Source organism: Mauremys mutica, chromosome 4 (assembly GCF_020497125.1).
Source record: "Mauremys mutica isolate MM-2020 ecotype Southern chromosome 4, ASM2049712v1, whole genome shotgun sequence".
NCBI lineage: Eukaryota > Metazoa > Chordata > Testudines > Geoemydidae > Mauremys > Mauremys mutica.
Window position 1 is genome coordinate 155,172,837 of NC_059075.1, and position 9,706 is coordinate 155,182,542.

Sequence of the window (9,706 nt, forward strand, 5' to 3'; positions counted from 1 at the left end):
AAACCTCATATCCGTCAAACCCAAGGGCAAAACAAGATTGTGGTTAAACAACAACCACAACTCCAGTTCCTCAGCGGCCACTGCCACAGCAAACCCTGAGTAAACACCCACATTCACAAACCCGGAGCATGCGTTCGAGGGACTCTGAACGTGCGCAGAACCACACACAATCACAAACCTGGAGCTTGCGCTCGAGGGCTCTGAACATGCGCAGAACCACACACATTCACAAACCCAGAGCATGCGTTGGAGGGACTCTGAACATGCGCAGAACCACACACATTCACAAACCCGGAGAACGCGCTCAAGGGGCTCTGAACGTGCGCAGAATCACACACATTCACAAACCCGGAGCATGCGCTCGAGGGGCTCTGAACGTGCGCAGAATCACACACTTTCACAAACCCGGAGCATGCACTCGAGGGCTCTGAACATCCGCAGAATCACACACATTCACAAACCCGGAGAACGCGCTCAAGGGGCTCTGAACGTGCGCAGAATCACACACATTCACAAACCCGGAGCATGCATTCGAGGGGCTCTGAACGTGCGCAGAACCACACACATTCACAAACCCGGAGCATGCGCTCTAGGGGTTGTGAATAAAACACCAAGGGACTAACAAACCATTCTCCCAAAACCATAAGCTCGTCACCGCTCCCCTATATTCTAGTATTTGGGAACAGTTTGATGGTTCATTCAGAAAACTGATGGACGCTGTGTCCTTGGGGTGGGATGGGCTAAAAGAACGGCATTCTAAAGAGAGTTGGGAAAAATCTGACGCTTCGCTCAGAACACTGGTGACCTCTGTATCCTCAGGGGGCCTAACGACCGACCGCAACTCACTTACTGGATGCTGAAACGAGTCTGTTCTTCAAAGAACCGACTGAGCCGAATACTAAAAGGCTAAAGCTTACAGCGCCGAGCTTCAAAGGTGCCTAATGTAGGTGAAGCCGAGCGACGCGGAGAAAGTGAAAATCAGTCTGTTTCTACCAGAACAGGGACTGAATGTAACTGCAACCCCCCAGACACACCAAAGAGCTCAGAGTCTGTTGCTCAGCAGGTGCTGGATAACGCGAAGAAGCGTTCTAAGAAAAATGCATTCGTACTGCTTAAGAAGCTGGGCCAGGCTACAAATCTCTCTTCATGGAACGATAAAGGGGCTTGTGTGTACAAAGGCTCTGTGGTTAATGGTTCTAACATGCTCGACTTAGTCCGGGCCGTGACCCAGACGCGCTCTATTCCTAGGAGACATGGACCTTAAAGACGGGATGTGTTTATGAATGTCATGGCGGAACGGAACGTACCACCTTCCGTCATGGACACTGCGGCCAAGAGAGCTCTATGGAACGTCTCACAACCTCGATCGTCACTTAATCCAGAGGTGACAGTAGGCCGGTACGGGCCAGTACGGAATACCAGCCAGAGCCAGTACGCCGTGCCAGACCACACCGGCTTCCTCGGCGGGGATTAAAAGGGCTCAGAGCTCCGGCAGCTGTAGGGAGCCCAGAGCCCTTTAAATTCCCCTCGCAGCTCCAGCAGCTGGGTTGGGGCTGGGATTTAAAGGGCTCAGAGCTCCCGCGGCTGCAGGGAGACCAGAGTCCTTTAAATTCCCTCCGCAGCTCCAGCAGCTGGATTCGGGTGTGGATTTGAAGGGCCCGGAGCTCCCACTGCTGCAGGGAGACAGAGCATTGCCAGGCTGGGGCTGGGAATTAAAGGGCTCAGAGCTCCGGCAGCTGTAGGGAGCCCAGAGCCCTTTAAATTCCCCTCGCAATCTCCAGCAGCTGGGTTGGGGCTGGGATTTAAAGGGCTCGGATCTCCGGCAGCTCTAGGGAGCTTTAAATTCCCCTCCTTTAAATTCCCCTTGCATCTCCAGCAGCTGGTTAGGGCTGGGATTTTAAAGGGCTCGGAGCTCCCGTGGTTGCAGGGAGACCAGAGTTCTTTAAATTCCCCCCGCAGCTCCAGGAGCCAGGCTGGGGCTGGGATTTAAAGGGCTCACAGCAGCAGGGCCGCCCAGAGGATTCCAGGGGCCCGGGGTCTTCGGCAGTGGGGTTGCAGCCAGGTCTTCGGCGGTAATTCGGTGGCGGAGGGCCCCCGCCGCAGGTCTTCGGGGCACTTCGGCGGCGGGTCCCAGAACGGAAGGGCCCCCCGCCGCCGAATTACCGCCGAAGACCTGGCTGCATTTCGGCGGCGGGTCCCACTTTGGCGGTAATTCGCCAGTGGGGGGTCCTTCCGCTCCGGGGCAGGGAGCACCGAGCTTTTTAATTCCCAGCCTCAGCCCGTTTGCCGGAGCTGCGGTGGGAGGGGAGTAGGGATTTAAAGGGCTCTGGGCTTCCTGCAGCTGCGGGAGCTCTGAGCCCTTTAAATCCTGGATCCAGCCCAGCTGCCAGAGCTGCGGGGGAAAATTAAAGGGCTCTGGGCTCCCTGCAACTGCTGGAGCTCTGAGCCGTTCAAATCCCTGCCGAGGAAGCCGGTGCGGTCCGGCACGGCATATTGACTCTTCCTGGTACGCCGTACTGGACTGTAATGGCTTATTTTCATCTCTGCTTCAGAGATCCCACGACTGCGGGGAGCCCAGAGCCCTTTAATTTCCCCTCACAGCTCCGGCAGCTGGGCTGGGGCCAGGATTTAAAGGGCTCGGGGATCCCGCGGCTGCGGGAAGCCCAGAGACCTTTAAATAACCCCCGCAGCTCCGGAAGCCAGGCTGGGGCTGGGAATTAAAGGGCTCAGAGCTCCCGCGGCTACAGGGAGCACAGAGCCCTTTAAATTCCCCCGCAGCTCTGGCAGCCGTGTTCGGATGTGGATTTAAAGGGCCCGGAGCTCCCACGGCTGCAGGGAGCCAGAGCATTTCCGGGCTGGGGCCGGGATTTGAAGGGCCCAGAGCTCCTGCCGCTGCGGGGAGCACCGAGCTTTTTAATTCCCAGCCCCAGACCGGCTGCCGGAGCTGCGGTGGGAGGGGAGGAGGGATTTAAAGGGCTCTGGGCTCCCCGCAGCCTCCGGAGCTCTGAGCCCTTTAAATCCCCGCTGAGGAAGCTGGTGCGGTCCGGCACAGCGTACTGGCTCTTGCCGCTACGCTGTACTGGCCCATACCGGCTTACTTTCATCTCTGGCTCAGAACTCCTACGGCTGCGGGGAGCCCAGAGCCCTTTAAATTCCCCCCGCAGCTCCAGGAGCTGGGCTGGGGCCGGGAATTAAAGGGCTCAGAGCTCCAGCGCTTGCTGGGAACCCAGAGCCCATTAAATCTCCCCCCTGCAGCTCCGGCAGCTGGGCTGGGGCCGGGATTTAATGGGCTCAGAGCAGGGGTGAAAGTAACTTCCAGGATTTACTGGTACTGCTGTAATCCTAAGGGGGCATGGCTTAAACCGGAAGAGGTGGGGCCTCAAGATTTAAAGGTCCTGGAGCATCGGCTGCGGCTGGGAGCCCCAGGGCCTTTAAATCAACCCTGGGCTCAGGGGCAAATGAAAGGGCCCAGGGCTCAGGCCGCCGCAGAGCCCCGAGCCCTTTAAATTCCCCCCGCAGCTCCGGCAGCCGGATTCGGGTGTGGATTTAAAGGGCCTGGAGCTCCCATGACTGCAGGGAGCACCGAGCCCTTTAAATCTGGCCCCAGCCCAGCTGCCAGAGCTGCGGGGGGAAATGAAAGAGCTCTCGGCTCCCTGAAGCCGAGGAAGCCGGTGCAGTCCGGCACGGCATATTGGCTCTTCCTGGTACACCGTACTGGACCGCAATGGCTTATTTTCATCTCTGCTTCAGAGATCCCATGGCTGCGGGGAGCTCAGAGCCCTTTAAATACCCCCTGCAGCTCCGGGAGCCAGGCTGGGGCTGGGAATTAAAAGGCTCAGAGCTCCCGCGGCTACAGGGAGCCCAGAGCCCTTTAAATTCCCCTCGCAGCTCCAGCAGCTGGGTTGGGGCTGGGATTTAAAGGGCTCACAGCAGCAGGGCCGCCCAGAGGATTCCAGGGGCCCGGGGTCTTCGGCAGTGGGGTGCAGCCAGGTCTCGTCCCCCCCCTCCGCAGCTCCAGCAGCTGGGCTGGGGCCAGGATTTAATGGGCTCAGCGCTCCCCATGGCTGCGTAGATCCCAGAGCCCTTTAATTCCCCTCCACGCAGCTCCAGCACCCAGGCTGGGGCAGGGAATTAAAGGGCTGAGAGCTCTCCGCAGCGGCAGGACCTCCGGGCCCTTTAAATCCTGGCTCCAGCCGGGTAAGGCTCAGGCTCCTCACAGCCATGGGAGCTCCGGGCCCATTAAATCCACGCTCGAACCCAGCTGCCGGAGCTGCGGGGGGAATTTAAAGGCCCTGGGGCTCCCAGCCACAGCCAATGCTCCAGGATCTTTAAATCTTGAGAGGCCCCGCCCCTTCGGGTTGAGGCCACGCCCCCTCAGGACTCCGGCAGTACCGGTAAGTCCTGGAAGTTACTTTCACCCCTGACTTAATCTTTCCTTTACCTGTGTTCACCTTGTGCGCCGGTGACTCCCCCGAGCCGCAGTCGCATTCCACCTCTAAGGGGGTGAAGAAAGAGAGGCCACCATGCTCATTGGGGTGCTCGTTGGGTTTTGGGTTCGGGTTCCGGCGTATCCATCAACGGCTGGGCCAAAGGGCTCCCCTCGGTCGCTCCCTCCTCCTCCTCGGCACTGTCGCTGATGTAGCGCTTACTCCACAGATGGTCAAAGACCCTCGGGGTGAAGACAGAGTCCGAAGTTCTCACGGGGGTGGTGAAGGAGTCCAGGTTTCCTCTCCGCAGCCTTCCCACGATTTCTGAACCATGGGTCCTTGGCGAGAGATGGCCTCGTCCGTCCGGCGCTGGGACTTATGAGGTGATGGTGCTGCACCCTGATTGGCAGAGGGCCCTGGGAGGAGTTCTTAGTGGGGTCAAACAGCCCACTCCCGGACGGGTCACCCTGCCCCAGAACTCGCCCTGATTGGTCAGGATCCCCTCTGGGGGTGGTCCTGTCAGGACAAAACCGATCCTAATTGGTTGAGGGCAGTGAGAGGAGTTCTTAGAGGGGTCACAAGACACACATCGGGATGGGTCACCCTCCCACCCCAGAGCTTGCCCTGATTGGTCAGGATCCCCTCTTGGGGTGGTCCTTCCGGGAGGAAACCCATCCTGATTGGTAGAGGGTGGTGGGAGGAGTTCTTAGAGGGGTCACATGACATACCTGGCTTCCAGTCATGTGGCCGCCTTGACCACGATGTAATACCCCCATGGGGCGGGACTTCCGGAGACAGGTGGGAGGGACTAAGGGGTCATGGGGTGGGGTTAGGATTTGATTAATGGTGGGGCCTGTCTACTGCTGCTGGGTGTTGAGTGTTTGCAGGCAGAACGGGAGCCAGTGTCCATGTCCAGGCCGGAGGTCGAAGCCGGGTGGTCAGAAATACGAGGCAATGTCCATATCCATACAAAGATCGAAGCCATGCAGTCAAAATTGAAGGGGTTGGAGAAGATCAGGAGGAGGAGGAGGTGGCAGGGCTGGAGCGGGTGGCTGGAGGGCCTGGAGCGAGGCTAGAGAAAGGCAAGGAGAATACTGAGCCGGGGTTCAGAACCCAAATCTGGAGCCAAGAAGGGTCACACCAAAGTCATAGCCAGAGACCGGAGTCAAGAGTCCAGCCAGAGTCAACAGCGAGAAACCGGAGGGCAGGGCAGGGCAGGGCAGGGCAGGGGGTCCATGCGGGCGGGAATGAGGATGACTTACTGGAGCCCTAGAGACCCCTCATCGGGGGACTCCCTTCCTAGCAATACCAGAAGGACAGCGGGGTGACAAAGATGTCTCTGAGCCTGGGGACCAAGCCAAGGGGAGCTCCCATCCAGGCTGTGTGCCAGGACCCCATCCCCCTCCCTGTTCATTTCACACGCACAGACCCCCTGGCTGGAGGGGAGAATAAAGGGCAGAAGCGAAGGTGCCCCTGGGGGAAAGGCTCTAGGCCGGGACCCAGTCCACTTCCCAGATCTACACCCAGGATTGTGTGACCAGGCCCACAGCCCTTCCTCTGCGTCTCAGTTCCCACCTGCCAGACGGGGAGGCTCCTCCCCTGCCCCAGGGTGTTCGGGGGGAGTTTCCTTCCTGGCTGGGAAGGGCTCAGATACCAGGTGGGTGGATTGGGCCCCGGCTGGGGGATGGTCGGACATTCGCTGCGTCCGGGGTGACAGGGGCCATGGGAGGGTCTGAGCAGTGACGACGGGGGAGGGGCCCCATGTCAGGCCACCCCTCCCAGACTGCAATGGCTATTGAGCACAACCCCTGGCTCTGCGGATGCTCTCACTTCTGGGCCAGCCCCACAGCCTGATTCTTCCCAACCAGTATCTGGCCTGGCCCCAGCCCCAGGGGTCGGGTGGGGCAGGGTGTCCAGAGCGAGGTGCTCGGCCTTGGTTTCTCTCAGTGCTGCGGGGGGCTCTATGGCTGCTCCCCCCAGCCCTTCCCCCCAGGCACAGTGAGACAGAGCAGTACCTGCGGCAGGGGGTCCGAGCTGGTCATGCGAGGGGGGGGGGGTCTTCAGTGCTGCCCCACGGAGCACAGCCCCTGCAGGGCGTCGGGCACCTGGCCCAAGACCCTGATTTTAAACAGCTGGATCTTTATGTAGGCTGCGATGTCCTCCTGTTGCAAGGGAACAAGGATCAATCAGAGAGTCCGACACCCACGAGAACGAAGGGTATTAACGGCACCGGGAGCCAGTAACATTTCCTCCCCATGTCTGAGGGACGGATTCCCCCGCCCAACCCCCGAGACGAAATCTTCTCTCTTCTCTAGTGACTTCCATCCCCTCTCCCACCATTGTGGAATGAACTCCTGCCCCCACTCCTCTCAGTCCCCCCGCGAGAACTGTTCTACCTCACAACCCAGCGGGAATCCAGCTCCGCTCCCCAGAGTCCCCTCAGCCACCCTCGCCCCCTCCAGCCGGGGGCTGGGAGGCTTTGGGCAGTAGTGCCGGGGGGTGAGAGGAAGTGGACACCTTTCCCCAAGGGATCCCCATGTCCTTAACGTGATGCCATGGCCAGTGGCTCTGGTGAATGGGGCACTTATGCAGCCTCTGCTGACTGACTCCTCCAGTTCTCCCAGAGACAACACCATACCAGAGCTCTAGGAACCGGCCTGAGGCCCCGAGGGGGAGGAAAGGCTCACAGAGGTGGCTAGGGGAGTTGGCAGCCCTTAGCATGAGCAATGGCAGTGTGTTGTGCTGATGTGACGCCTGTTAGGAAATAGCCTTGCTGGGGAGCTGGGTCTGCCCTGCTTTGAGCTGCTCAGGGGAGAAGCTGGCACCGACCAATGGCACCTGTCTGGGGTCACCCTCTCCTTGCTCCCTGGTCAGCGCATGGGGATGGGATGGGAGTGATTTTCAATGGCCTGGAGGTGAAAGGCCCTAGGGGTCTCTCCCCAGGTGACCCCTCTTTGGTTACCTCGTCCTCTAGCAGCTGGCCGGCTTCCCCCAGGAAGGAATACGTCAGCACCAGGCCAGCCTGGCTGACGCGGAGGAGGGGGTGGTGAATGGCCAGCAGCCCCGCCTCGAGGAAAGATCTTTTCTGCTCCTCTGTAAACAGCTCGCCAAAGGCCTAAAACCAAAAGAACCAGAGCCCTTACAATGGCCCAGAACCAGGCTCCAAATCCCTCGAGTGTCTCACAAGGTGGAGAAGAGTCCTGGGGCAGCCAACCTTTGGGGTCCCATGGACCAGGAACCCCCATCAGTAGGAGGCTGCAGGCACTGAGGCCTCAAAAAGCTCTTTCTGGAGCAGGATTCACCGCAGGTGCCATGAGATGCTGGGAATGTGTCTGCGCGCTCTGGAACCCAGCTCACACAGACAGCCCAGGACCCCTGCTGCTCCCAGCAGCGATAGCTGCTGCAGCTCACCCGCTAGAGGTTCGCGGTCTTTTAGATCTGCTTCATTCCCACACCTCACCCCACGGACATTCCCAGGAGCCTCACATACTCTGTGGAAATAAGGAGCAGGCTCTTGCCCTGTGTCCATGACACACTCACTGCAGCGGGAGACAGCTCCACACCTGAGCTGCTGCAATGCACCGGCCGAGAGTCCTTACCTCTCCCACCCTGGCCAGGTTTCTATACCCCAGGCGCTCGGGGTCATGGAGCCCATCCCGGCACCACAAGTCTGGGGCCTCGCTGGTGTTGAGCCCTGGGGGAGAAAGACACACCCATTGGGGAGGTTTGGCCTTCTGCTTTCAGTGCCTATTTCCTTCTGGGTGCACACTGGCCAGGCTCCTCCTGGCATCCGCAGCCCAATGGAATCGCAGGGTCCATGCCAGGCGGGTTAGTACCAGAAGGGGGATTTGTTTCAGCCATCACCGTAATCATGTGACCCTTACGGTCATGGGGTGTCTAATACTGAGAACCCCCCACACCCACTGAAGTCAAGATCTGGCCCTGGCTACCCGACTGGTGACACCCTACAAGCTTTGTGTCCGTCCCCTGTGGTGCCTGCTCCTGCCCCTGCCCTCATGATGGGCTCTTTCCCTCCATGTGTCTCAATAGCTCCGTTCCTGTCCCCTCACGAGCTGGCTGCCCCGTACGGGGGTGGGCTGATTTCCCTGGGCTGGGGGACAGAGCCAGGCTCGGAGATAAAGCAGCCAATTTCCTTGGCACTTTCACACTCATCTCCCTAATTCAGAGAGAGGGGGAGAGAAAGAGTCACCATCTAAGCTGGGGTCGGCCTCAGAGGAGGGGGCTTCTTTCTGTAGGGTCCCACTGCCCAGCAGAGGGAGTCTCGAAGGAGGGGCCTTGTTTCTATTGGGATTCCTCTTCCCCGCTACAGTGGGTCTAAGCAGAGAGGCCTTAGTTTTAGAGGCGTCCCAATGGCCAGCTGGAGCTAGTCTCCCAGAGGCTCGTTTCCGTGGGGTCCCATTGCCCAGCTGGGTTTCTTACCCCTCTTCCGGAGCAGGAGCCAGTAAAGCCAGTATATCCCAGCCCTGGCATGCTGACTGATATCACTGGCTGGGTGGGATATCCAGAGACCCAGCTGCAGAACGAATTCGCCTGCCTTGGAGAAGGCAGAGGAGGTCTGGTGGAAGGAGGAGGAGAGGAGAATCCATCACCATTCTCCCTTCAGCTCCCCAGCGCCCCTGGACCTGAGCTCTGCTCCCACCCCTCTGTAGGAGGCGCTGGGGGAGAGGAGCGAGAGCCCTCTTCCTCTCTGCCCCCAAGGGAGCTCGGAGCAAAGGGAGCAGGGCAAGGGCCCTCGCTGAGCACTCGCTGCCTCGCGGCTCCAGAATAACAAGGGCCCTGAGGCCAGGCACGACCCTGCCACCGAGCGGCCTAAGGAACGCAGTCCCTTACGGACCCGGGGGGAGCACTTAGCCAGGGGATGAGGAACTTGACTCTGCAGGACGCTGGGGTCAGAGGTCACTTACGTCAAATCCAGGCAGGGAGATGGCACTCTGGAGCAGGGCCGCGCTGGTCTGGACGGCCCTGGCTCTCTCCTGGGGGTTGTTTGCCAGGAGAGAGCGATGGACGTGCTGCAGGAGAAGGAGGCAGGGGAGGGTCAGCGGGCAGGCGTACATGCTCTACAAACCAGCCTCTCCCCCTCCCCAAGGGGCTGAGACTTTGTGCTCAGGGTGGAGTAGCCGAGCCCTGGTGGCAGAGCTTGAAAAGGGGGTTCAGTCTCTCAGGCCCCAGCCAGGCCTGGTGCTCACTGTTAGTGCTTAATGCAACCGTGCAGAGCTCTGGCTGACAGTCCCAGCTCCTTCCCCCTGCACTGGCAGCTC

At 59.7% G+C, this 9,706-nt stretch overlaps 1 long non-coding RNA gene across 1 annotated transcript; it reads right to left on the reverse strand.

Moving 5' to 3' along the window:
* Positions 1–6,474: 6,474 nt before the first annotated feature.
* LOC123370299 lies at positions 6,475–8,951 on the reverse strand. Its single transcript, XR_006579361.1, has 4 exons — positions 8,868–8,951; positions 8,027–8,121; positions 7,390–7,542; positions 6,475–6,589 (listed from the first exon to the last, which is right to left on the reverse strand). It is a non-coding gene; the product is annotated as an uncharacterized LOC123370299 (long non-coding RNA).
* Positions 8,952–9,706: the final 755 nt, after the last annotated feature.